Genomic DNA, 6,073 nt, shown 5'->3' with positions numbered 1-6,073 from the left:
ATAAAAATAGAAAAATCCTTGGCCCATCTGCGGTACAAAAGTATTAGGTTTACATCCTTTCGTGGGTGGAAGTTGCGCTATGTTATCCGCCATCAGCCAATTTCCGAAAGTAAGCACGATAAGTAAAAAAATTATACTTATCGTGCATACTTTACTCACACGCCACCTAGCGATGGTCGTCCGCAAGGAAGACATCATATGCGATGCATGAGTGCACCTTCTTAAACACGAACATGCTGTCTGTTTGCATTCATACACATTCAGAGTTTTCCTCGTTATGTGCCCTCGGGTGGAAAGCGGTCCTGACTGGAAAATTCATTTGTAAACGCACCAGGATTGATCTACAGATGAAAATGAAAATTATAAAGAAAAAAAAAAAAAAATCTGGTGCTTATCTGATAATTTAAAACAAAATCTGTATTAGGCATATAATATGTTCTGCTGCACATTTAAAAGTTTTCGGGGTTGTATGTGTGTGTGTGTGTGTGTGTGTGTCACGGCATTCGTTAGGAAGGTCTTTGCCAATAGCTCTCCTTGCTATGCACTCGCAGCACTCTTGAACGCGGTCCTGAAACGTAACGAAGCGCTTTTTAATGAGAAAATGTCTGAATATCCATTAAAGATATTTTTAACGTCAATATCAAGGCGGATAAATGAATTGGAGAATGGATCCTGTAGTCTTAAAATCCATAGAGAAACAGAGGACGAATTTAGCCTGTTCTCGAGAATTTTCTTGGGGAGAAGAAAGAATAATTTCATACGGAAAGTTGAATGGTAAAAATAAAGTTTTGTTTCTATTTCCTCATACTATTTAGAGTTTATTATATTACTTTGCATTAATAATTACATAATAATAAAATCTAATTTGTGTGAATGATACTAACAGAATTAGTCTTTAAAACATGATGTTAATTCACTATCAAGTTCACTTGCTGTAAACACGTGAGCAATAGGGCGAGATTAACGTGATTAAATCCTTCTTACGTAAAATTCGAGTTACCCAAAATCATGAGAAAGCTGCCTACTATGCTGTAAACCAAGACTTGGTACGACTACTTCAGGAAGAACACTACATCTTGTCAAATTTTACCTCCAACTGTAGCCTTTGAAGGTGTATGGTGTCAGCAGAGCTATATGCACTTACTAAGCTTTAGACTCTCTCGGGCTGATTTCAAAATACTCCCTTTGCTGGATATTGTTGGGGCCTAAGGCCTCTTCTGATCCCACGTGTGGGACCATAGTATGTTGCGCTGGTTTCAGTGGGAGTTAGGAAAATAAAATCTTCATTATGCTTGACGGTGGTCTCCGCACCGGCGACCAAACGCGTAATGTCATATTTTCATGTAATAAGATAACATACAATTAACTAAAACACTCCCCAAATAAGTAGTCTTTTTTGTGGTCTTTTTAATTCTAAACAATTCTTTTGAATATATTTTTCAAAAGAAGTTTGATATAGAATTAAAATTAAAGAGTATTCATTAAATTAGTACAAACTTCGAAGTTTTCAGATTCGAGTTTGACAGGTTAATTTAATGCTGAGCAAATTTTAGATGTAAAAGTGAATAATTTTTTACTTTATATTATTTTTAAAATGAAAAACAGTGACTTAGCATACTAGCAAGAAATTCAGTAAAACCTTTTAAAAAGTTGAGTTTAAATATTCCTATAAAGTTGCATCTTCAAGTTACATTGAAGAACTAATAACAGCAACATGACAAAATTTATTGAAACATGAAAAGAAAAATCGGTCTCCAGTGTACTTAAAATTAATGCAACCAGTGCGCAGGGAGTCGCAACACATTTGGAAGAGCCATTAAAAATGGGAACAGCCGCAACACCGAGTGGCGCTGTATCAAACAGTTATTAGCATACGAAAATACGAGCCTTCGCTTCCATCTGCAACTGTTTATTCTCTGCGCATACTCAAAAGCAGCAGACGATTGCACTTTGCGCTTGTGCCTTAGGGTTAGATACGTCGCTACTGGAATGTCGGGAATAATTTGTCTGTCACTGCCGAAGAAAATCGCGTTAAAAAATCTCTCGGAGACTTGATACGATGCTGTGTTCTGCAGTAATTGAAGTTTTAATTTACAGTTGTCTGTAGAGTTGCGTGGCGATGGAGTGTTGCTCATTACCAGAGCCAAAAATCATGAACCTGCAACTTTTTTGTTTGTTTGGTTCTACCAAACAAGCCTACAGGCTGCGAGGTGTTTAATGTAGCCGCCGATGCGTGACGGAAACCTGTTAAGCCTATTTTGTTGGATGTTTGGCTACCGACTGGACTCGATTCCGTAGTGGTCCGCCATCCTTTACTATCGGAACTCAGGAGAGGTTAGCTCCGTCAGTCTGAAAAGCTGAAAGCTTCAGCGTGCCCTTGCATAGAGGGCGATAAAAGTTGCCGTAGACTCCATCGCAGTGATATCGAGTAGCGGATCAAGGTGTGTTGAAAGTTTGGTAGGACCTGTGGTACGTGCTGCCCTACATACTACAATTTCACGTGGACAGGTAAGAACCGGTAGTTGAGATGCTTATCATATGAGTGCTGCATAAATTTCTGCAACAGTTTTTGTTACAGCACGCTTGTAATTGTTGGTTAAGCGCTTATTAATATCGCGGGCGGCAAAAAGTTAATAAAGGCTCGTTTCTCTTTGATTATAAATGTTTTGAAATCGATCCGCTTTGCATCAGGAAAGCAGTTCGCGCTGAAACTGTTATGAAATTTGGTGTTTAAAATGAAAAGGATGGTTTTAACCGAGCAATAGTGTTACTGTTTTTTTTTTTCTTTACTGAATTACGGTACAGTTTGTTAGTATAATTAATGTTGAGACTGAAGGCAAGCTTAGGTTAAATTTAAGTAGATCACTTTAAAAGATTTCAACAGAGAAACAGTGTGGCACAGCATTAAGTTATCATGGTGGATCAAATAGATTACTGCATAATACCTTTTACGCAAGGGTTTTCAAAAATTCTTATCTTCCGTAGAGTTCCACCTTATCAATAGAACTTGCTAAGGTGTAATCGGCAACATATTTGAAGAGATTGTCTGTTATTGATTAGACACTGTTTGTGCTCTCATAGTCGCGTGATTAGTTGCAACCATGTTATCGAAGGTTATTCCGTAAAATTGTTGTAAACGGTATTTGTCATAACAGTCAGACTTGTGGGTGTATTTTTAATATTTAAATGTTCAATCAATTGCCGCCATTTCGTATGTAACGTGTTGTGCATTCTCAGACTGTTGCCGCTGATTGTAATAATCCAAGGTCAAGGTTGTCTGGGCATGAAGTAATAGAATTCTTAAGTGTGCAGTTTTTATTCTTCTACTACTCTGATTTTAACCTGCTCTGATCTCTTGAACGGTAGAGCAATTAATCTGTCTTCAGTATCATATGTACAGAAATTTAATCCAGAATTATTCAATCTCCATTAGTTTTCTGTGTGTGTAACGAATCAGCTTTGGAGATATAAGTAGGATCTGGAAGCTATATGCTCTTATATTAAACCGAAGATGAAAGCTCGGCGATCATCTTAAAAGAGAAAATGCCATAATGAAACTGTCACAGTCCATTTGATCTGATTTTCCCTCACTGAAAAGGTAATGGCAAATTGTTTTATCTTCTATTTGTGTAATCATACATGTTATGATATTCTCCACCTGTTGTGTGCTGTGCATTTAATTATAAAATAGGGGCGTTGCAGCTTTCGTAGTCCTTTTTTAATGTGACCTTGTGTAAATTGCTTATTCTGGTGGTGTGAGGAAGCAACTCGTGACATAAAACATTCCAGGCCACGCAAATAGGCTAATGAAATGCTGTTCTTAGAGGCCATGTGTATCAGCTTTCTCTCTCTCTCCTGTTTTGGGAGAGAGGGAGGGAGGAAGAGGGAACGCTTGACTATTTTACGGATAGCTCTGTAGGTGTCCGGAGGTCTTTTTTTTTTCTCCCCGTGGCACTTTTTACTTGCAGATTCTGAGTTAAAATAATTTAGTACAAGTAAAGCATTTTTGATGCACACATTGCAGCAAGACCCAAGCTAGCAGCCCACTTCACCATCCTTTGCTAAATCAAAATAATAACCAGTCGTGGTTAATTGAATAATGGAATATTCTGAAGAACGAATAATAATGCATATTTTAAAATATTAATATTTGAAATACATTCAAATTTGAACATAGGATTCTCCCCCCCCCCACCTCCCTGTCACGGATTGTTAAATTTTCTTATTGGTGGTACAATAACAGCATCATCTTTTGTTGTGAAGTAGAAGTGGGAGTCAAATTCAGTAGATCTCAGATATTTTCATGATGTTCTTTACCAAATTAGTTGCTCTTAAGCCGTGGATTTTCGAACTTCGGTCCAGTTCCGAGATTACTTCCAGATTGTAGCGTAATCTAACTTTATTTAGCGTTTAGTGGATCACGAAGATGCACTCATTCGCCCGAGGCTTCTTGATGCCTTAAACCCACATTCTCAGTGACAGGTGTCCCACGTATTTGAAGGGAATGGATGATGTAGGTGTGTTAGCTATGAAAGCTGATGTTAGTGCACGTTTACCTCTTGTTGGTGGCCTGTGACCTACGACCCAGGATGACTGATAAGATAGTCGTAATGTGGTCACGATCATCTTAATCGTACTCTCTCTCTCTCTCCTACGAAATATTTATTAATGAAGTTTTTTCGTTAACTAAAAAACTTGCTCAGACGAGCACGCAGTCATTACCGCACGCATTGTCACTACAAACAACCCAGATTCGTAGATCCCGAGGGTCCCTGGTTTGAAAACTGGAACACTTGCGAAGCAATTAAAATAGTTTTCTTATCCGTTCATTGGTCACCTATTCGGGTCTTGTAAGACGCAAATTTTATACCGATGCAAACAGAATAACTGTGGCAGTGGCCTGCGACACCTCGAATATTATAATAACATCTGGAGAGGGCACTGCCTTCTGCTGTCGTAGCTAGTGTGCGCTGCGGTTGTCACCTGCTTATTGTCGTGTGAAAATAAAGGCTGATAACCTGTAATTTAGCACGGGGTGTTCCGCACGCAAATACGATATGTAGTGTACTGATAGAAACACAGCGATCCGCTTACATGGGCACTTATGCTGCTCGTATTAGAATGGACGGCAGCTTCTTTCTGCCTCGGAAAATCGATTTTGGAATTTGCAGTTACAGAGTAATTTGCCAGTAATTACAGCTAATTTCGTTGTCTTCATCATATAGCCGTTTACAGTATTCATTTGATTATTCTAGATTAGATAACTAGCCCAACGAAGCAGAGTTTGTAGTGTAAATTACGTGCTTTTTTTTTTTCCCTTCGAGAGAGAGAGATGGGTATAAAAATCGGTTGCTTCCACTAGAGTTGGCTAAGTAATAAAAGATGCGACAAGTTTTGGGCCTTTTGCTAAATCTTTCATTAAATTAGATTAATATTGTTTGCTTTCATCCCTGGTCGAGTGGATCTCTACTCTCTATCAACAGGTGTTTGGTACATAAGATATTTGTCTTTAAGTGGTATACGATTTTTGTTGAGACTACCATTGGAGGCCTGAAAAAGTGTGAAAAAAAATCTGTTTTTGTCTCCAGAGCGTTATTCCCAGATTGTCTTGTCATATGTCATCTTCCAGGAGGTTGACTACCATGAGCTTCCACCATGTACGGTTTTGTACTTCTCTTTTGCATTCTTCATACGACAAAAATATCCAGTCCTTAACATTTCCCATCCAATCTGTTCTTTGTCTTCCTCTTCTTTTTCCTTGTATCATTCACTTCTAGAAGTGATTTTTGTAGGGATTCATGCCTTTTAGTATGTGACCAAGGTAGGTGGATTTCCTTTTCTTAATGGTTTTCAGCAGATTCCTATCTTCTCCAATCATCCCTAATATTTCTAAATTAGTTTTTTTGGCAGTCCATGGGACTCTAAGAATTTTTCTGATGGTCCACATCTCAAAAGCTTTTAGTTTATTTGCACAATATTTTGATATTGTCCAGGTTTATGCCCCATATAGCAGTGTTGACCATACGTAGCATTTGGACAGCCTAATTCTTGTTTTTGTGTGAATTTCCCTTGA

At 38.2% G+C, this 6,073-nt stretch overlaps 1 non-coding gene across 1 annotated transcript; it reads right to left on the bottom strand.

Moving 5' to 3' along the window:
* Positions 1–5,142: 5,142 nt before the first annotated feature.
* Positions 5,143–5,223, bottom strand: LOC150103692 (small nucleolar RNA SNORD65). Its single transcript, XR_016548760.1, has one exon. It is a non-coding gene; the product is annotated as a small nucleolar RNA SNORD65 (small nucleolar RNA).
* Between the last annotated feature and the right edge of the window lie 850 nt (positions 5,224–6,073).

This window comes from Typopeltis vanoorti, chromosome 8, assembly GCF_054136105.1.
Source record: "Typopeltis vanoorti isolate ZY-2024b chromosome 8, IOZ_Tvanoo_1.0, whole genome shotgun sequence".
Lineage (NCBI taxonomy): Eukaryota > Metazoa > Arthropoda > Arachnida > Uropygi > Thelyphonidae > Typopeltis > Typopeltis vanoorti.
This window is presented reverse-complemented; position numbering and strand designations above follow the sequence as displayed.